The sequence below is a fragment of the Spea bombifrons genome, chromosome 7, assembly GCF_027358695.1.
Source record: "Spea bombifrons isolate aSpeBom1 chromosome 7, aSpeBom1.2.pri, whole genome shotgun sequence".
NCBI lineage: Eukaryota > Metazoa > Chordata > Amphibia > Anura > Pelobatidae > Spea > Spea bombifrons.
The window spans coordinates 35,418,396-35,442,046 of NC_071093.1; the positions used below are offsets into that span (position 1 = coordinate 35,418,396).

The 23,651-nt window shown below is 38.8% G+C and overlaps 1 protein-coding gene across 2 annotated transcripts in view; it reads right to left on the reverse strand.

Annotated features, from left to right (window-relative positions):
• Window positions 1-23,651, reverse strand: part of MRTFB (myocardin related transcription factor B) — an 89,494-nt gene that overhangs the window by 60,205 nt on the left and 5,638 nt on the right. The window contains exons 2-3 of one of the 2 annotated variants that reach the window (XM_053471553.1): window positions 18,662-18,771; window positions 8,138-8,215 (exon numbers count right to left, since the gene is read on the reverse strand). The gene's annotated coding sequence lies outside the window, so the exon portion shown is untranslated. The remainder of the gene's footprint in view (window positions 1-8,137; window positions 8,216-18,661; window positions 18,772-23,651) is intronic. The other variant, XM_053471554.1, reaches the window with a different exon arrangement.

Here is a 23,651-nt window from a genome sequence, read left to right on the forward strand (position 1 = left end):
GCTGCATAGAGCCCTGACCTCAACCCCATCGAACAATTTTGGGATGAACTGGAACTGGGATTGCGAATTAGGCGTCTCATCCAACATCATCAAATGCTCCACTGGGTGAATGGGCAAAAATTCCCACAGACACCTGGTCAGGTGTCCCAGTACTTGTGTGTGTGTGTGTGTAAATGTATGTATATATGTGGGAGTTGGTAGAATAAGCACTGGCATGGGTACAAAAGACAGAATATTTATATATATAAAGAATATTCTGTCTTTTGTACCCATGCCGGTGCTTATTCTACAAACTCCCACACAGTCCTTCGAACTGAAAATCTAAGGTTACCATAACTACACTGTTCTATACAGAACATAGAAAAGGTACAGGAAAAAAATCTCTTGATTGCCTCACTTATTGTGTTAAAATTGCATTGAAATGCTTCATTGAACACTCTGTTCTAAACATGAATCATAAACACCAAATTTGTTACATTTCACCTTGTATCGCTGGGATGTGTATAAGGTTCTTTTTAGAATTAAAAGACAAACTGTTTTTAATGAACAAATGTATTATGGGATCACATTTTGTGTAAGTTTTGAACAAGATTTTAGGGCCTACAAGAGCATTTCATATCTAATCATTCAGCTTTTTTAAATCGTCATGTAAGCATTAACCTTACAGCTACAGTATAAGAATTATAACAAGGTCCATCAGAAGAAGTCCTATGGGGTCAGGGACAAGTGAGATCTTGGTACCCACTCAGTCTGTGTGCGTTTTAATGAATCCTGCAGACTCTCAAAATATGTCCCACCATGGCTGCTGCCAGGGGGTACTAAAGGTATATCTTCATAAAATCAAATTCAGCATCTTAAGGGATGTCCAAGAAGGCAAAACTGAACCAACCCAACAAAAACTCAGCTTCGACTCTCTTGCATTTCAAAGAACTGGTCAAGCCAGGCATCTATTTGAGCCCATAACAGTTCACTCGTTCTAAACAGATGATGCAATGAAGCAGAACACACAACTGCATGCTAAACAAAAATATACAAGTCACTGCAGACAACACAGAGCTAAAATATGTTGGCCAAATGCAGTTTTCCCCACATGAGTCATCATATCTTGACTGAGTTTGTTTAAATCACTGAGAAAGTTGTAACCCATGACTGCCCCCTGCTTAGAGCTCAAGTTACAATAAGCTTAACAACTGGCCTGTTCTCTTGAGAAACCATTTTAATACAGAAATATATATATATAATTTTTTTTTAATTCACAAAACATTAAAATATAAGCACAACTTAACATTTAAGTTACAATATGGAATGTACTTGGACACTGAAGTTTGAATGGCTGAATGGTCCTTTTCTTGGAAATCATCTTCTGTTATAATCCTTCATAACGTTGAATCTCCAAAACTCCAAACTCATACTTTAGTTTTTTCTCTCTCACAAAAGCAAGCCAATCCCAGTCAACGTCTCTTTCTGACCCTACATCCAGCTAACGCAATGAGATTTCATGATCTTCGTCTCAACACACAAACTATGCTTTATGTGAGGGCACAGAATGAAGCATACTGCGGGAAGCACACTGAATATAAGCATGGTGTGGTCCACACAAAATTCATTCTTTGTCCCTTGAACTACTAATGCCTTTTAAAAGACAAGGTGACAATTTGTACGCTTCTTTGTCTAGTATCAGATGTTTTACTTTTTAGCTTTTTTCCTTCTCTCGGCACCAAATGTGTCCGATGTCAATGTTTCAGCTCCCTGATATCGCGATGCATTAAAGAATGGCCAACCTCAGTTATCCTGCCATGTCAGAAGTTCTAGGCTGGTCCTTTATAATACAGAATCATACCTGAGCTCTGGTTCTTCTGTGAGAGTGGCTTCTTGAAGGAGTAGGGCTAGCTACACACAGGGTGGGAGAAGCTACAAGGGGTGAATTAACCTCCAATCCGCATTTACCATCAAACAACCTCTCCTTTTTCCATACCTTATGTTTCTCTTCACTCTATTCCCTCTACATTGTAATTCTAGTTTTGCCATAGGCATTGAATACATATACTGTAAGAAGTGCTGTGTAAATTGTTGCCACTTCATAAACAAACTATAATAATCAAACCAGAAGAGTGGTTTGAGAACATGTTATAAGGGTATCCGTAGCAGGCTTCTTCTAGTGTGGTGCTCCTTGCAAATGTCAGATTCTCAGCCTACCCCAGTAACCAGCAGGCAAAACATCCAACATAGATAAAAAAAAACTTTACGGCAAGCTTGGCTGGTATATCTGGATTCATCCAATTTTATTTCACACAATCTTAAAATGTCTTTCTAAATAAAAAAATTAAGCTCAAGGGCCATATGGACGCCATTTCACATATTCTTCATTGCGAGATTAGTAAACAAAATAAAGTGGACTCATCAGCGATGAGCTTGTCCGACTCACGAACGAATAGTGAGTTTTTGGGGGTGACGGGGTCATAGGCAATCTTAAGTAAACAACATGCTGAGATTGTGAGCCAAAGAGTCTGGGATGAGTCAATAACTTAATCTCTGACAGAGAGCTTGGCAACATTGAGAGGCAGCTGGTTTTGATTGCACTGGCCTAGTGTTTACATAGCACGGATTGTCTGTGAATGTACGAACACAAAAGATAATGAAATCATGTCAAGGGGGTCAAACCGAATGCTAAATAAAGTTATTTTAGTCAAATAAAACAAACGTGAAAAAAAAAATCTTGTTCTTGTCTCGTTCTCCGCTTCATTACTCTTTGGTGAGTCGCTTCTCGCGGTGTTTCGCTGTGTTTTCCTGGCCTCTTGAAGCACTCCAGGAGACCAGAATAATGCAGACAGAGGCTCAGAGAAAGAGAAGTGCTGGGACGCTTCTCTTTCTCTACCACTCGCACAACCTCGTAGGTTGCAGGCCGAAGCTTCACGTCTAAAATTAAGAGCCATTTTTTTATCGGGTACTGTATTTGTATTAGAAGCTGTTCACTCGTACAACAGACCCAAACAAGGAAAGCCTAGAATTATCTTTAAGGAAGGAAATACACGGATAGACTGTAAATGTAAGAAAGGTACTGCTTCCCTTATTACGAACGCCCCAGCATACCCGGATTCCATTTGACCATCAGTTTGGCACTTGTATGACTTAATTTCCACCCTATGGCTAGATATCCCATCGTCAGGCTAGATACATGGCAAACCTGACTCAAACTGAAGAATTTCTGCGCAATTATTCATAAACCAAACATTTACTAATAATTACTAATCAGTTATTGCTCAAACTAGTCACTTCCAGTCTTGCATGGTGAACTTATCTCATCCCACTTTATAATGCTACAGAATATAATGGCACTTAACAAAACCTAAGACAAAGCTAAAAGCTTGCCTTAAATGTCTTATTTCTCAGTGATAATCGGCCTCCTCAAACGAAATCTTTATAGGAAAGTCTTATCACTCAGCAAGACAGCTTTGTTCATAACAGATCTTATTGTGCAATTTCCCCAAAAGCACCAATAAAACCAACAATAGTTGTCCTAGCACTAACATCTTTCAACACATCTGAATCCACTGAATAAACAGAAGGAGCTGTCAAAGTGTCCTGCGAGACTGAAAAGCTACTTATCCTCACAAGAAACGGCAGAGGAAATCCATAAGCTGCCACTACAGCATCAATACTGACCGTTTACAAACGGCGTCTACTTTAACATACAATAAAACTCAGGATCAGGCACATTTCTCGATATGTAAACCAAGCCTACAAGACACAGCACATGGCGTCAAAACTACATTTGCTTATAAGAAGAGGTGCTGGACCTGCCTGTTCATCCGTCTTCTGCCATTACATTTTAAGCCCATAGCAATTTATAGAATCAAATCTTTTCTGAGCAACCGAATTAGATCATTCGTTTAGCACCAGGGGTGGGAGCGGACCCCACTAGCACACAGAGAGTTAAGGCTAAACAGTGCGCGAGAAAAAAAAAGCGAACAATTCCGATATCGGGAAATTAAATTGTTGTGTTAAATGACAAGCACCTGCTGCCTTTGTGTTCCATAATTTTCAATTAGGCCTTCAACAGAACTTCTAGAATCTAGAGCCACCTCCTACAACAAAGTATCAAGAGCTATTATTAAATTGCCTCCGCAGTGGAACGGCAAATGCACAAGAGGTGGGACAAATCTTTTAATCGGCTGCCAGAACCCGCAAAGATACAAGAAGATGATACCAACGTTCTAATGCTTCGGGGTCACTCTCTCTGTACGCAATGCTACATATATTCAAATGTGCCAGAGAAAGAACTTAAATAAAGATGTCCTACTTCCACCGAGTAATAAGTCAAAAGCCGCCGTCGCCAATTTGCCCAAAGTTAGTTGTTGGGATTTTGCCGCCTCGTCTGTTCCCGTTGCAGCGGGTACAATCTGCTACAGCACGAAATGCCAACTCCTCATTTATGGACGCCAATCAGCTCACCAGTCACACACTGACATATCCTTACCACTTTAACACACAGTGAAACGCGATCGGTTTAAAGTCTTTCTACTAGTTAACGCTGCACGCATTCCAAATGTGATTATTGAAAAAAGGGATATTTGATTAAACACACATTATCTCGGTAAGCAGGCTTAAGAAACGGACGAGACTGTTAAAATAAAAGGGAATTAAATCTGGCACTATTTAAAAGCGTTAGCGACGCATACTGAAATACGCGTGCAAAATGGATTTTGGACTGAAGTGTATGCAGTGCTTGGTCGGAAAAATGCTACGTTCTTTTTCTTCAATAAATAGTTCCATTTACCGCTACTGTTAATGACTTAAAAGAGAGGCAGCGGTAACCAAGTCCAGGTGGAAAAATACACTTAGGGAAGGAATTAAAAAATACTAATAAAAAAAAAAAGTACAAAGTATATACAAGCACAAGTTCATTTTGTTCTAGATGAGGTACTAGAGAGAGAGAGACCTACAGCAGGGAAAGAGAGAAGAAGAAACATTTGCCAAAGACCCAACCTGAAGACTTTTAAAGGTTGTCACGTTGTGCATCTACATATACGCAGTGGAACATCTTCCTTGTAAAAACATGGCAGCAGATCTAATCGCACTGGCGTAGAGGTTGACCCCCTTCTCGATGAAGGAGGCAATATAAAATTCTGGAAGGTATACTATTAGGTCATGCTGCTTTAAGCATTGAGAGAAAGCCCGGCGTTCCCTCTGCTAGCCGAGGACCCAAGCTGAGCAATTGAATGTGACCGCACTCAAAGTGAGCACTTTCAGGGCTTTTAAATACCCAAACGTCCTTTTCTGGGATGTCACCGAGGTTCCGTTGCACAGTGTGATAAATGACAGAGGTTGCTGCAAGTACTATGAGAGGATGGCACAGCAGGAGTAGAAAGACAACATGAAGTTCAGTGTCCTATGAGCACTCTATAAGCAAAACCCCTACAGTAATGACATTACACACTTGTACCAGCCCGTACCCCTCTCCTAAACTAACAATGGAAACCCTATACTGTCCCCGTCTACATTTTATTTAAAAGTTCATGTTCCAATTTGGGTCCCATAGCTACCCCAAACCAAGTCAAACCTACTCATCACACAAATCGGTGCTCGTTTCTGCTGTTGGACATATCCTGGGAAACAAATGCAAAGTGTGATGGAAAAGCATCTTATTTAAATGTCTTTTTTTACAACTACTTTGAATAAGATTGGTGGGGAGCTGGATGCACAAAACATGCATACTGCAATACCCCGGGTGACATACAGAATATTGTTTTACGCGTCAGTTTTAAGATCTGTGAGCTCCACCGAAGCTAGAGACTCAGAACACCGTTTTATTTCTAAATTATTCTTAATTGAATTCTGCCGAAATAAAACCAATATCATCTTCAAATAACTGGTTCAATTTTAGGGTTTAAAAAAAAATGGATTTTCAATGTACAATTTATAATCGTGTAACATAAGGGAATTGGTAAGCTGTTCATCTATTGTATCACTGTTACATTTAGCACCCATAAAGGCTACATGTACACTAATGGCAACTTTTCAAACTGTATGTTTATGTTTATAAAGAGAGTCAATGGAAGCATTTTTTTATATATATTAATACGGTGATAACATTTGTTTTTCCTTTTCGTTTCTGCAGGTTTCAACAGTTGTCATGGCAACTTGCACTTTAATAGCTGTTCAATGTGTGGCGTTGTTTCAATTACAATTACATTTTATGCATATCCTATGATAAGAACCCAATTATTCCCAATTATAAACCCTCGAGTATTTATTGAAATAGGAGGCATTTAATGCAGTTCATCTCTATTCAAATGAGTCATTAACATTGCTAATGCAGCCAATTAACGTTCATTAATTTAGTGAAAGTATCTCGAGAGGCAAGACTACTTTTTTACATTGCAACTTAAAGGGACTCTCCATCCATCTTATCCAGTTCAACGCACAGGATAGCTGTGTTGTCCCCTTAAATTTTCATTTGTCCCCTCCCCCCGTTGTAACTGCATTGGGAGATTCTGCAGAATTCCACAATACATATTTGCCTCTTTCTCCGACCCCCCACCTACTTGCCTTGCAGGAGCTGCAACTTCTCCTAAAAGTAAGGCTGAAGTTGAAGATTGCATATTACCTCCCTTTAAGAGTCTTACCTAGCAGCGGCTTATAGAAATAGTTGTTGTGGCCATTGAAGCAAGCAACGTATTTACTAAAGAAACCCAACCCGGCTCGAGATTTACTTCTACCACTCTTCACCGCCCTCTTCATTAGAAGTCAAGGCAGCGACCTGAGAACAGGAGAAGAGTCGGGACAATGCTTCGCTCACTATAGACCTGGGCTAATTGATATTATCTCTCAAGTATGTAGCAATTGGACTCCAAGTAACAAAAGATATTCATCATCCGTACTGTCAACAGTACTTATATTTACAGAACTCATGATCAAAACAATGTAATTTCCAGGTAAGTAACCAGGATTAGGGGAAGCTAAACACCCTTTTCAAGCATTAGGAGGAATTTGGATGCAGCAACGCCCTTTGGGTTTTTCACAGAATCCAGTTCTTCGCAAAAATCAGACTACAGTTTTGTTAATTTAGTAAACAGACTAATTATATAACGGTTCAGATTGTTTTGCTGCCTGAGCACTTCCTAGAATATATATTTAACAAAAAATTTATTATCTGTGTAGCAACAAATAAGTAAAAATTGCCTCAAAGTAAAATTTGATATATTTGTCCCGGGCAGACTGTCGCTGCCAGGGGACATACCCTGCCTACCACTGATCCTTAAACAATGTGCCATCCCAAAAAAAAGACACTAACACAGGAACGACACCAACCTGTTCATCGAAAGGACTGTGCGGGGAACAAGATGTCATCTATTCAGACGTGAAGAAAGGGATTTTCACTCAGAGCAGCGGAAAGGGTTCTTTACAGTAAGAACAATAGAAACGTAGACTTTCACAGACTTTATTCAATAAACAGAAATAAAATTTGGCTAGATAACTTTTTAGCTAAGAATAATATAGAGGAATATAATTGGCTATAAGGCCAGGATTCGTTATAGTTAATCCAGTGAGAAATCAGATTTTTGAGGTCAAAAAGGAATTTTTTCCCCCTTTTGAGGCACAATTGGAAATCACTTCAATGAGGGCTTTTTGCCTTCTTCTGGATCCCCAGCAAGCTTGAACTTGATGGACCTTGATGGACCTTTTTCAAAGCTTAATTAATATGTTACTCTAGGATTATCTCATAATTTTTTTTTTAGGTACCTAATTGTTGTGATATGATATGTACATCACCATTGTTATAAATGTTATGCGATCAGAGTTTTCAAGATAGATTTGTTATGCTCTCGTTCCAGGCGGGATAGCTGTTCCTTTCTTGTACGTCTGCCACTTTATCTCTGCATGAAATCAGGATTTCACATCGTGTGCTCCCAGCTACAAGACTTACACATACACGCCAGTTACTGAATATGAAAGGACCCGTCATGTTGCCAAATTGAATTCCAAAATCAGAAGAAGGGATGTATAATTGGAATTAGCTACCAAGTACAGACATGGAACAATTCTGGAGATTTGCTTGTAAAAGTCGTTTTCATTACAGGTATATTACGCGACATGATATTATACGATCATAGGGCTGAAAATGTATAAAACAAACCTTTCTTTATCTGGAAGCTCAGTGAATTGACACGGGCTGTTACTCACATTCTTATCTGCTGCAATGTGCACATAAATCCTAAAATAAAGAAAATCAGATATAAAAAAGAAACTCCAAAATTTGATTTTTGATTTGTTGTTGGTTTGAAAAGATTACACTTAAAAATAACAGGTCCTCCATTTAAGAACTGGACAGGCTGAGCAATAAAGAAGCAGAGGGCTTATAATGAATATGACGACATACGCTTACTTAACCCATCATTCGCACTTTAATGCATGTGAGGGCCGAGCGTACCTACCTACAAGGTTATTTAATATTCTTCTTTAGTGGAGCTGCATGGGTCATTGGAATATCCCATTAAAACGGTCGGTCAATGTAAAAATAGAAACGTTAAATGGAATAACTATCCGTGTCTCGGGAGTTCGGTCCGTAGGTCTACCTTTATAACATAAGAGGAAAACCCCAAAAGCTTAGACCGAAAAGTAAGCCCAGTATCTGTGCACACCTGCAGAGCGGAAGCAGTTAAGATGACTCTCATGATCCTATTTCGAATTGTAACAATCTTACTTTAAATATCTTCTGTGTATGTATATATATATATATATATATATATATATATGTTTCTTTATAACTTTTAAACACACTGCAGTGTTACCCTTCAAGGTCGGTGTCCTAGCAGTAATACCTACACACAACGTTAAAGGTCAAAAACGAAGTCGTTAATTACCCGTGAAACTGGCTGAAAGCGGACAAAAATCAATATTTTCTGATGAACGGACTGCGTGTGCTGATTAAGTGCTAATAATTCATGTGTTCTGAGAGTTTTTGCCGGTTAAGCTCTAGGTTACATCACTTTACTGTAAGAGCTCACTGAGAATAGTTTTGGCTGCCACAAGAAGACCTCACTGACGTACGAGTAATGCGCGGGATACGAGAAAAAACAGTATTGGTATGTACATTAGCGGCATTAGAGGAAATGTTGTATTGTATATAACATATGTTATTAACATATATAATGCATGTATAGTTTGCATGCCTCATTGAGAGGGAAGATAGACATGTCCTACTGCTGGAATGAGTTTGTGGTGCGTATAGAGACACATGGACCCAGTGTCCACTCAACTCCAGCCACTTCTCCCCTTAAATTACACCACTGTCTGGTGCCAAGAGCTTCTTACGGACCAGCTCTTTAGATTATGTGGGCTGAATACTCTACAGAATCACAGCCCAGACAGCTGACACTATGGAATCTGTGATGCAATACAATGTTTACCATGTGCTTCCCAGGCAGGCTAGGGGCATACGAAAACCCCAGAGGGGTAAATACAACCCTCCATATTAACTACTCCCCTCTACTAACCTGCCTGTGTTTCACCCCTACACAAGAACATATCAGTACTCCAATGAAACACGACTGTTTATTGAACCAAAAGGAATAAAACTATTAAAATATCAACAAACTAATTCCCAAAAATGAGATTATTCTTTAGGGCTATTTCTCACTATTGGCATCTCATCTATTATTACAGGAGTTAGAACAAAACAGAAAAAAATAGTTCTGTAGACTGTTCCTGAAGCAAAATCACAGGATAAAGTCAAGCCCTTTGATGGCGCTGATATAACGGGAACTCCTTTCCTGCACTTAACATTGGCATGAAGCGCTTCCCATTACGCAAAGGCCAAGTACATTTAACAGGTTCAAGGATATATTTAAGTGAACATAGGATGGATTGGTCTCAGTGATCAATGATTCAGCTGGTTATGTTCTCAAATTAAAGTGCTAATGAAAAAAACTCTAAAAACTTAAATCATGGAGAGACTTTCCCACCGCCAGGAGGAAGCTGCAGAAAAAATAAGGAATTAGCGATAAAAGGATAAACAATTTATGAGAGTGGAAGAAGCTGCATCTGACATTACTTTCCTTATCCTCATTTATATGTAGAATTTCGCAAGGTCACCTTCACAGAATTCAGCAGAACTAAACGGTTTGATTAATGCTACCTACAGGCTTTCATTTAGTCCAATTAGATAAGTGTGATTAAAAATGTAATGGACTCGTATACCTTCTCAAGCTGAGCCCCGTGGCAGAACTAGCGTGTGAATTTATTTTCTGCCCTGATGTTATCTTTACAGAGGAAGCCTGAACAAATCCGCCACCAGCAAAGACTTAAATGGACAGCATAACGTCCCTGACAGCCTCACCAAAAAGGAATGCATATTAAACACTTTGCAAGTATACAAAAGAAAATGGTTAAGAAAACAAGGTAACTTTAGGGAGAAGCTGGAGCTCTTCTCTTCATGGGTGTGTAGGTATCAGTGAGTGTCTGTGGATGTTAGCGTGTCCGGGTATGTTAGAGTTGAGTGCCTGGTTGTGTTGGGTGACTGGGTGTGTGAGTATGAGTCTCTGGATGAGCGTATTAGTGTCATTGTGTGTGAGCGTGTTAGTGCGAGTGTTCCGGTATGTGCATAGGTAAGTATTTGTCTGTGTACATGTGTGTTAGTGTGAGTATCCAGGTGTGTGTGAATGTGAGTCTGTGTATATGTGTTGTGCAAGGTGGCAAACTGGGGCTTCAGCTGCCTTGACAAAGACCCTGAATGACTGAATATATTGTCTTTTGTATGGCAAGCCAACCATTGAATGGCTAGGATAATAGGGCTTAGAGTACATAGAAGCTTGGAGCCGTTATATAAGTTATTTCGTAGATTTAAGAAATCCTGAATAAGAAAAATCTGACACACATACAGTATTTTTTTTTAAATGTTTTACTTTTTTCTCATTTTTTGAGATGTTGATGAATTTTTATAATTATTATAATTTTCATTGCTGATTTCTTTTTTACTCATAGACGTATCAGTTTTTTGACGTTTTCAAACATGCTTAACTTTATCCCTGGTCAGTAATGAGTGCGCACTATTTAAGGATCTTACGTGCGCACCAAAACCTCGCACGCCAACACGTTTATTACTCACGGACACCCACCAACGTCATTAAATCTAAACCACCGCGCCGTCTGGTTCAACTGCAGATAAAGTCAGAAGTTCAACTCAAGTAACTACCGACTGGTTTCGTGACGAATATGATTTAATCACAGTCCACAGACAAGATTATACCAGTCAAAAAGCCAGAATCGTGCGTTGATAAGCGATGAATAACTTGCTGCTCGTTGCAAAAGAAGTTTGATTTGTGGTACAGATTAAAGCACAAAAAAGATAAAAAAAAATTAATTATAGTCAATATAAGTTAAGCAGCATATGAATGGTGAATATGATGATGGGGGAGGTGTGTGATATATATATATATATATATATATATATATATATATATATATATATATATATATATATATATATATATATATAACAGACAGAATATAGCTAAAAGCAAAATTATTCTTCATAATCAATATCTATATGCACATATCCCTTAAAAACCAAGTGCATTACGATGCTTATTGGGCAAAATACTACACATAAGTCCCGTTATCCTGTGCTTATGAATATACACAGGCCCTCTGGATCTTTTTTCGCTGCTCCTGCGGTTGGCTCACGGACTGTAGAAGGGATCTAGTTGAGATTCCCTCTAGCGATGAACCGCATCAATGCCAGCAAAATGCCTGCGAAAGCAGTTTTTAACTTTTAAATAAGCAGCGAGTTATTTGGTAAGTTCTCTGTCAAGTCAAAAAGATCACAAAATGAATCAACTGTCATTAAATTAAAACACACTTTGAAATATGGGCAAATTCAACACAAAATTTCGACAATCGTCAGTCCTAAGCCTTCCATATACACCGCCGTCCGCCAGGCTCATCCTATCACTCAATTATTAATAGGTGAAGACAGCTTTGGAGCCACCGAATGGGAAAGAATTATAGATCTCGGCACCGGTTGTTTCCATACAGAGTCTACATCTGCCGGCACGTATAGTGCAGGAAAAATCCATGAGACTAAATCAAAGCTGATGATCATCTCTAATGGTATCATATCGATCGCTGATGGTTTTTTTGCTTGCCTAAGTATGTCATTAGATGCATAGCTGGGAAAATCTGAGTAATTAGGGTTATATACCCACTATACATTACAAAGAAGATCCCCAGGAGATTCTACTGCAACAAGGTCCCTGTATAATGTATAATTATACAATCATTCTGGACATTAAGAGCACTATACTCTAAAATACACGCACATGAAGCTATTTTCTTTTCTATCTATGACATCATTGTGTCACAAATATGTTCCATCGGCAGCACTACATGCCAATTATCCACCCGACATAACTAAGTTATTTTAATAAATATCTGGGAGCCTTATCCTTACCGCGATGACCAGAACTGTAGGTAGGAAAGTGCAGCAAGAACCTTTGGAAACTTCAGGATAGAATTAAAAACAAAAAGTAAAGTTAAAAGAAAAAACGGAATAGATACGAAAGGACCATATAAAGGTCTATTAACATATAACGTTTGCTTTATTAGCAATGGAGACCTGCAATCAATAACACATCCGTAAGTAGGCTCTGAAAAGCTCTTTTTAGACGTGGGCGGCTGGCCGACGCCACTCACACTTCATTAAAAGCTTCTGGATGCGGCGGAAACTGCAGCATAATCGGCAGACGTCATTCTTGTCATTGAAATCGTTATTAACGTCAAACACTGCTTTGTCTTCAGCAATAGAGAAAACAAGCACAGCCGGGGGACCCAATACATCCCTCAGCGAGAACAAGCGGAACAAGCCGGGTTTATTTGTTCTTCTCCGCAAGCCCTTCTGACAACCTATAATGCCTTTGCAGACACAGAAGAGCATCAGCAATCATACAGGTCTGACATGACAGAGTCGCTCTGATTTTAGTTCCCCCCCCCACATAAGCAGTTGTCTTGCCAACCAAAATTAGAACCTGCCTGGATGTTCTTCTATATCAAACGCCTCCGCATTAAAATATAGAAAGAATATTTAGGAAAGAAGTGGTTCTTAGGAAAACACAACCATTTAAATGACTACTTGTATTTAATACTTTGTATAATACCACTTTCGTTATTTTTAAAATGGTGGCTCTGAAGACTAATTAGGGTTACATTTTTCAACCAAAAAAGAAGAAAAAGTGATTTTTTTAAAATTTTTCCAGAAAAGGTGCAGAAATGAATACTTTTGTAATGTACCATTAGAAACAATTTCCACTGCTCCTAAATATTCTAGCTGTTCCCATAAATAGTTCCTGAATCGTGTAAAAAAAATGTTTTTTCCAGGAACACATATAGGTTGTTGCTATGAAACAAGTCTTAAACATTTCTGGGTTGTTTTTAATTGATTAAGAGGAAAGAACAGAATTCTTAGGACTGCTAAGGTTTGTTTGCGTAACACACTAGGGAGTGCAATTAGTGTTTGCACACAAGTGGAACCACACCTTTAAAAAGAACATCTGGCTTCTCTATGTAGCGTTATAGTAAACATATGTCATAGTCAGGCCCGATGGAACTTGAATGGGCATGGAGAAAAAGACCGGGCATGGAGGAGAAAAAGACAGGGCATGGAGGAGAAAAAGACCAGGCATGGAGGAGAAAAAGGCCGGGCATGGAGGAGAAAAAGACCGGGCATGGAGGAGAAAAAGACAGGGCATGGAGGAGAAAAAGACAGGGCATGGAGGAGAAAAAGACCGGGCATGCAGGAGAAAAAGACCGGGCATGCAGGAGAAAAAGACCGGGCATGGAGGAGAAAGAGACACGGCATGGAGGAGAATGAGACAGGGCATGGAGGAGAATGAGACAGGGCATGGAGGAGAATGAGACAGGGCATGGAGGAGAAAAAGACAGGGCATGGAGGAGAAAAAGACCGGGCATGGAAGAGAAAAACACCGTGCATGGAAGAGAAAAAGACAGGGCATGGAGGAGAAAAAGACCGGGCATGGAAGAGAAAAACACCGGGCATGGAAGAGAAAAAGACCGGGCATGGAGGAGAAATGAACACAATAAAACCCCATTTCCTAACAACAAAATATTTTTTGTGTTAAAATTAAGCGGCCCGCACAATAAGAGAATTTGTGTTCTTGGTTAAATTACAATCCCATACCAATGAAACATAATGCGTTAAATAGAGTCACATTCAAATTGTGCTCCAAAAATTATTCGTGTTGTATTAATTGTCCTTTTAACATTTTCCTTAAAAAGGTAATGAATCATCTAGATTACATTACGTCCTTATTCCAAACACGCAAGAATTATACACAGATTTTCTCCTTACGAGAAATAAATCTCCATTGTTCCCTTTGATCCCAGGCCAAAGCAATAATTATCTGAGCAGAGCTGTAAACAACGATAAAGCTTATTATACGAAGTTGTACAATAGAAATTATACTGCAAAAATACAGAGTCCCTACAAAAACAGCTGAGAAACAAACAACGGGATGAATTACGATAAAATTCTTCCTTTTGGGAGCTTACTGAAATATAACCGATGATGTATTTGTGGCTGTTGGGAAACAATTTTGTATCGATCCATAAATTTTTAAATGTACGGGCAAATAATATTTGCTTTGCGGTCTGTTTCTGAAATTCGAGAGACCCGTAGTTTTATTTAAATAAAGAGAACATTCGGTGTGTAGCAAGCTTAAATACAAGGTTTATACAAACGGCACGAGGGAGTGACAGGACTTGCTTATAAAATTGGTTCTAATAAATAATCCAAAAAAAAGTAAGACTGTGCTTTTACTCAGCCAAAGAAAACTGACCGTATTTTAAAGAATTAGAAAAAAATTAATAAATCATAATTTAACGAGATTCCACCAGAGCAACCGTGCCGACGTTGGCTCAAGGGAGCGTTGCTTATTAACCGCCGTACATATGTGTGCTGACAAATGTACAATCCTCCATGTTTACAAGCCTCATCCCAAGATACATACAATCGTTTGCATCTTTTTCTACTAATGACTTTGCTTACTGCAAAAAAGCGTTGCATGCCAACACAATCAGAAGAGACGGGAGACGCTACAGTCTCTCGTTCGGCTTGCATTTTGATATAAGTGGCTTTTCCCATCTTCGGCGGTGAAATAAACAAGAATTTTTTGTATTCATTATAACATACCTACAAAAAAAACAGAAGGATTAACTACACAGTAGTCTTCAAATCTGATAAACCCCATTTACAGTGATGTAGAATATGATGGCACCATATAAATCAATAAAGAATAACTATTTAAAGGTCTCACACATCAGGGTGTATCAAATTGGCTTTATACCTGGCCCTAGAACATAGGAGCCATTAAATAATATAACCATCCACACACCCAAAGAGACCACTCCTCTGGCCGAGGGACCATCACTTCTTCATCCAGACACATACAAAAAGGAAAAAACTGCTCTCTATAGAGCTGATTAGGGTATTTGTTGGGTGACGGCCAATGTGCCAGGAAACAATTCCCATTTATCCTGGTGGCCTGACTGCCGAGAGCTCCATAACACATTTTCAGAAAGGTTACAAAGCAAGCAAAATACCCCGTTATTCTTATGGAGAACTTCCAAGTTCACACGGGAGATTGCATTTAAATATGCAGGACTAAACTACATATAATTTTATAATTTTTTTTAAAACTCTAAGTGCCAAGGCAGAAACAAGTTGAAGTCATACCAGCCTTTAGTTACAAAAGCCATTCCACTATTTACAAAATAAAGACTTTCTACAGAACGCAACAATTGCCTACTATGCGATTTCTGTTTGAATGAGCATATTCTCGGTCTCAGTGGTTTAGCTAAAATACTCGCACAATGTAAGAAGGTTTAATTATGACCCATTGGTTATAAATACACCCTGTGACCTCTGTAGAAATCCTTGGAAGTTTTATACAGAAACAACAAAGTGGACCTTAAAAGCCACTGCCAAATTCTACATTTTAATACGCTAACCAAAAACCCATTATATATAATATAATATATATATACCTACACACATACACACACACACACACACACACACACACACACACACACACATGTATATACCTCCCCTTTTGGAGGATCTGCCTCACTGCCAATTAAGTTATCTCTCCCCTATTATGTTTAAGTTGCTGATTGTCCTTGGTTGGTTCAGCCAGTCCGTAAGGGTAGGGGAGAAGAACGTCAGGACATTATTAATTGCCAATTAATTAATGCTGATCCTCCCGCTATGAAACGCAGATCTCATCTTCAGGAGGTTATCTTTTCAACTAGACATTTTCAAAAAATATTCATTTTTACTATGAAGAAGTCCAGAAAACCAGGATAATCATACAGTATATATAATCCAGATTAAAAGTGAACGCAGAGGTTTCACAGTTTAACACGCGGTTAAGTTCCACGTCTAATGAATTGGTGTTTAGCAGCGTTACACGTTCTCTGCATTCCTTAACGGGTTCTCGGAGTGCGGTAACCCAGCGCCAAATCTGAATCCTTAACGGCAGGGTGGATTAAGGATAACGAATTTACAACCAGATGACTGGAGGGCTATTAAAATAAAGGGAGGGTTTTGGATGCTGTTCAGTCTTTAGTTAGCAGGTACTATCCCTTCACCAGGACACACATTACCAGCAGCTGTCAAGATAAATTTTATTAAAACATAAAAGTACAGCGTTCAGGGTCGTGGCGCACACTGAATTGGTATACAAGACTAGAGAAGGCACTTGGAAATGACAGACAAAAAAAAACAAAATACATTTAAATATGCAGGACTATACTAAATTTACAAAATTACAAAAACAGTTTATTTAATCTATAAAGAAGAAGAAAAATCTGAAACGGATAAACTGATGACCAGTTCGAAAACATTTAATCACCTCCAAAAAGTTGCATTTTCTACACACTGTTCCCATATCTGATTTTGCCCGGATATACGTCATACCGAACACTTGAAGCTTTGCGTGCAGCGTAAAAGAAACTAGTGGTTTCTACACACTTTACGTGATCTTTATCATGTGAGTTACTGTGATAGCCAAAAAAAAGCAATTTTTTTCCACACTACTTCCCATAAGACCAAATTTTAAAAATGTTACCAAGCTCTATTGCCAATTTCAAAGGTAATTACCAAAGAAAATCCCTTTGGAATTCCACTTATGCTACATGTTTGCCTTGATCCGCAGTACAAGGAATGTGAAGCACTCTGTTCATATTAGAACGTGGACCCTATAAACTATTAAGGTATGGCTTTTATTTTTTTTAATGGGAAATTGCCATATCAACTACTACCCAGTGCCGTCTTGCTACATTCTAAACATCCATTAATATAGTTACATATAGGTTGTATATAGAAGTAGACCATGCTTAAAACAAGCCTCCTTGGATCAATGTAAAAAGAAAAGAGACATGAAGTCACCATTACCACACCGCTAAGGGAGTGTAAGGAGCCACAACAGACCAAGTACAATATAGAATTCCGGAGAACAGCATGGAAAGTATATGTAGAACTGGGAGAGGTTGGAAAGGCAATTAAGTTTCCTATTTTCCATATTATAATATATATTAGTAATCTGTTAATGTATAAACAGATTATTGTACTCTAAAGAATGGTTATTTTTAAAAATACATCAGTTCTTTAATAAAGCAATTGTAGATAGTAGACTTGCATCTCTCAAAATCTTTTTATTATTTAGTAATATATATATATATATATATATATATATATATATATATATATATGTCCTTTTCATTTCTGCTGACTGCCCAAGTTGCATTTACAATCTTTTTTGTACTTACTAAGTAATAAACTTCATTACTAGTGTTTCGTTTAATTTATTTACATTTTATAGTCAACAACATCTCAGTATTCGAAGTGTTGATTACCAGTTATGATTAATGGGTACACTTTTAAGCACATTGTTTTCATTAAAAAATGGGGGAAAAAAATAAAAAGCAGATTTTATTAAAAAAAAACAAAAAACCACTATAGACCCCCCTCCCCCCCCAAAAAAACACAAAAAAAGGATCTTTTGTCACTGGTAACTTGGAAAAACAATCAATCTTATACAAAAACACATGAATTTGAAACAGTTCTTAATGTACAGGGGGTTAATCGGCAGCGTGACACGATGGGTTCATTACTTAGTGAAGCTTCATCTAAGTGCTCACAAGAAAGTTATAGCGCATTAGGTAATCGGAATGTGATTTGCAAAGGGGAAAGGGTAGTAATTGATAGATGAGAGATAATTATAATAATTAGAAGTACTGTTTAGTGCTGCCAGGCTTATGCTGACATGTTCGCGCAGGTGAACTTGGATCAAAACAAGATGTGAGCGGAATAAATCATATATGTCTGAATAATTGTGGCTAATAAAACCTACAATAAAAGTACTAATAAAAGCTTTTACAATAAGAGCTACAGGACATGTGGAGGAAGTGTACTTAAGTATGCTTCCTGCTTTAGTACATGCAGGCAGAGGAAAGAGTAAGAGTAAAATAAGGCAGAAATCTCATTTTCTAGGTATAATAAGAAAGAATGCATGTACTAAAACGCAGCGGGGCCAGCCCAAAATGTGCTTTCCAGTTCACATTTCTAAAAGTAGTACATGTTTACCTTTTTTTGCTCCAAGTTCTTGATTGGAGATCCCCTCGAGTCAATGTCTTCCAACAGTATAAATGCACCAGCTTTACTGGCCTTATACACAATACTGGCCAAAAAGAGAGCTGTAGAAAAAGGAAAATGTTTGTAATTGCAAACGATTAACCTTTTAGGTGATATATATATATATATATATATATATATATATATATATATATATTATATATTCACAGTGAGAAGGACAGGCATTATGTACTATAGCCAACTAACCTCTATTCATACTTTGCAAGGCTAAAAACATAAATAAGGTTTACTCAGCTCCTATCTGTTCATGTGTAAAAGCCATTTGATACCTATAAGCACACAATTATATTTATAACTTAAGAGCCATGTATAAAACAATAGCCACATATGCAAATGAGCCCACGTAAGCACATGAGCGACATAACCAATCTGCAGGTCTTACACCCAAACATGTGTTTGACTTGGAGTCTCCGGCTGAAGCAACGCTTCTCTGGGTCACCTTCTTGTTTATCCAGGGCAGGGGAGTGGTGTTTAGCCACACCCACTACCTGCCCAATGCCCCTCCTACTTCCAACCAATTTAATGTTATCCGCCACTAGCCCCACCCTTGTCTATAGCTATCCCCGCCCCTTGGGAAGCCGCCCCTTCAGAAGAAGGAGAGCTCTCGGTAGCCGGAAAAGTTGCAAAATGTCAGCCACCAACAAGATCTACAGTTGGTGCTAAAGTGACAACACTTTAAATATAGAATAAAAAGTTTTCTTTTCATATTAAATAAATTTGTTTTTCAAACCAGAAATCTAAACATCTGATGATATCCGTGTTGCATGTCTGTGTTGTATTCGTATATACTGGACCCTTGGAAAGCCCTTAGAATACTCATGGTTTGCTCTTAAGAGAATGACACAAACCAGCAACTTTTCTTTTTATCTTGGAATATTCACAACAGGAAACTGAAACGGTAATCATGATAAAGCACTTCTACACGATAATCGGTCTCAGACAACAATTCTTTTTGAGGCTTGTATCATGCAGGTACAAGACTGAGGCATTTATATCAAATGGAATTATAGTATGGAAATTACAAATGAGAAAAAACTCTTTCAAGGTATTAAACACTTACTTTGGTAAAGCAATTATTTTAATATGTTAATGAGGAACTCCCACCGTTCTTCTATGTCTTTGGAGTTACTGTCCTATGATTGCAGGGAATATAAACTTAATATTTGTCACAAAAAGTCTCACTAATAGTAACTTTATTCTTTCTTCCTAGTTTTCAGATAAGACCTCATGACCCTGTATTTGTGAAGCTAGCTGTCCCAACTTGGAAGCCTCTGGAGATCAGAACCTGTCACTTTATCTCGTAAGGGGTTGGGCTCCTGGTAATAAAGACAGGAAATCCCGCTGACCCCGGTGTTTAAGGGGCAAATGGGCAAGAAGTGGGGAGTGCGAGAATGCCTCTCCCACATGCCAGAGTTTTCTGGTGGCAACCCGGAGAAACTGAGCTTCTCCCGGCAAAACCCAGAGAGTTCCCAGGTGTGCATGTGGCACGGTATGCAACATACTTATGTAAACATTTATGTTATGTGTTCTTGCTCTTCTGCTTCAATACCCTACCTACAATATAAACGATTCACATTCAGGGGGGAAATAGAGCGTCCTTTTACCAAAATACAGCCATAGCACCCTGTACTATTTATTTGTATTCTCTGTAGAGAAGACAGACCTTGCTCGATCCTGAACACATTCTGCCGGTGTGAAGCATACTGTTAAAACAAAGGCTGCCTGTCGTGACCCTGTACTATATATATCCCATGAAGTAAGAAGTTCCAACAAAGATTAGTGCAGTGCTTACAGTCAGAGGAAACACAGCAATGATCGACGACAAAAGAGTTCAAACTCTCCCCAGAGTATAAATAGTAGGTAGTGAAGCATTCCAAGAACTTTATAGATTATTTTCCCCCGATATGTATTTAAGGAAATGCTTATTTCACCACTTCTCTAGAATTCCAGTATGTCTGTGGTTTTCTAAACATTCTGGAAAGACAACCAATGGTCTGGGACTTAAGGATTACCCCACTGAGAGTGAATAGTAATATATTTATATATATAGAAACCAGGGGTGTTAGTGGTTACTTGAAGAATGGTTTGAATTGAACCATATCATGCACCCTTTGCTGCAGACAGTGAAACCAGAAAATATATTTTCTCCCATATGGGCTACTGCTACTAGTTGTCCCCTTACAAATCTATGAAGAATGCTGCTGTCAGTAAAGTGAAGGGTAAGGAAGAAAAACCTAAGATAACTCTTTTGACCTCTTTATTGACCGCTAAACTCTATTTAACTTAAAAAGCCCTTCAAAGCATAAAACTCCTCAATTATCTCCAAAGATGCACCTACCAGATTCCCCTGTTCCTCTAACTCATGTCCTCTGCTTTGTCTACTTCCGCCTCAACCTTTCTTGCCTATTGTGATCCACGTTAAGTGTAAAGGTGAGGTTAGATGTGGACCTCCTTGGTCACTTGTGCCTAGATGGACATGGAGGCTTAAACATAAATCTAGGTTTGTTGGTTTCCTTGTGCAGAGGAAATTTCGGTTCATTGCACAAGTGAGCTAAAAACCTGAGATTCCCCCCTACGCAGTCATGGTCATTTCAGGCAGGAGGCTTCACCGACCACTGCCACCAAACATGTATGATCAGGCACCGGAGTGGTCCTCCGCCCGACGGTATCTGTGCCCTGGTCCTCCTCTGTGGTAGATGGGCTCTGGAGAAACTGGGAGAGCGAGTGACACAGCGTGCGTCCTGATTGGTTCTCCAACCTACTCTCCAGCGTGGGTCCTTCCTATCCCTTATCAGCAATACTATGCAGAAAAGTTTGTGGGAGACTATTTTGTATTAAATAATTTAAATGCAAAAATATAAATAAAAAACTGCATGTGAACTGTAGTTCACTCTCTGACCAATATCAAACAATGCCTTTAGGATTATGTGCAAAACAATATAAATTGTATAAATTGTACAAAACGCTCAATACTCAGGTTGTTCTGAAGTTCCCTGTGGACACCAAAGAATTAAATTAACATGCCATTGTTCATATGAAGAAAATAAAAACGGTATTCTCTAAAGGCAAAAAAATCTGGTTCAGATATAAAAGTACAATAACATATCATTTTTATATTCTGTCTGGAGCTATAGCAACACACGTTGACAACCCCAATCCCCCCCCCCCACGACGCAATAACTTTTGGACCATTTTTTGGTAATTCCTCAAATAGTCCCAGCTGGGATAAATTCTCCATCTCTTTTGGAGTGGATTAAACAATCTTACTCTATGCACATTATTCATTTTCGCACATCTGTTCTTTTGGAATTTTTTTGTGCACCTAGCAAAAACACTATAGTTTGAGGCGTAGGAGACTTGAGATCATCATAGAATTATTTACATATTATTAAAGGCCTATTTTATGGATACCTCATTGATGTAGCTATACATAAAGCTGGTCCATCATTAGGAAGAAAGAAGCCCAATATTTTATAGGTCATCGGGTCACTAAAATGCTGTCTAGTAACACTCTAAAGATGAAATATATTGGGCATTTATTGAAACGATAATGTATCATTCATTCGCTAGCGCACTCTTTCCCGTCCCATTGCATTACATTAGCGCAATATATCATTTGAGCGTTGGCTTTTACTGTACACACACATCCTCCTAGGTATGAGTGTGAAAAGAAACTAACACATGCTTAACACACGTTGGTTCAAAAAGATTTAAAATAAGATATTAATTGAAAAAAGGATTTAATATAACACTTATTTTTGTGTTAGTGTCAGACCGGTATTGGGTTTTATACCAGTTGAATAAGCTTGAACAGGAATTCTGATTGGGAATTGTGTTTTATCTGTGATTACGGCAAATGCACTACGTTTGTTACACATATTATGAGCCGTTTCTATAAATAAAGAGGTTATGTTTAGTTTGAGTTGAGACGCTGGCCCCATGCGCAGCCTGCACTCATATTACTCAGCAGGCATTAGGAGGAGGAGGCCCGGTCAGAGTTCAGTAAGGAGTGGCAGCGGAAAATAATATGAATGAGAGTCTAAAGCACTCACGGAACACTCTTACTGTCTTCAGCGTGTCTTAAAGAAATACGAGGTTATACCCTGCCATCAAATAACGAAGTTTATAAAGTAATCAAGTGAACTCTTCTCTTAACACCCCAGCATCAGGAGCACTGTGCAGACAAATGATCTTTTTAGAGCGATGGGACCAGAACACAGATAACCCCCCCCATTTCTGATCCTATTGACGCAACGCTCAAAGTGTGCAAAATAATTGATGGCTGGACACGGACACCTAAGCCCTGCAAGGTGTCAGCCCACCGAAGCATTATACCGATGACTCCTAAATACTTGTTTTGGGTGTCTACCTTGCTGGGCTCATGTTGGTGCGCTAAAGAAATTATCCAAGGTCTATAGAATTAACTTGGATATCGTGTTTGAGGACCTGGAGAAAATGTGAGTGAGGGCTACGAGAAAAGTATAGGGGGCAATAGCAATGTCAAAGTGTTTTTGGGACCGCCGTTCCAAGCGGACCGGTTTCTTTACAGACATTACAGCAAAACACGCCTGCGGTATGTGCCGCGCTGGTGGAATACAGGAGTTGTGTTGACAAAGAACAATAACTACACGAGTGCCAGGTACGCCTTACTGCGCACACAAAACCCAAGTGATCCATTAACTCCCAAGCACCTTACAGAAGGGTGTTGTCAGGGAGCAGCCAAAACACTTGCGGAGTTAGGGGAAATTTGATAGTTCAAATAAACTTATATTGACATAGGCGCTCAATGATGTCCTTTTGTTCAGTTTTTATCTGGCTGAGATTATTACGTTTGCAAATATTCTGGGACAAGGAGGAGCCGAGTGCCATCAACACACAGCTCGAGATAAAATTAGTTGCCACCTGTCTGGGTCCCATTTGT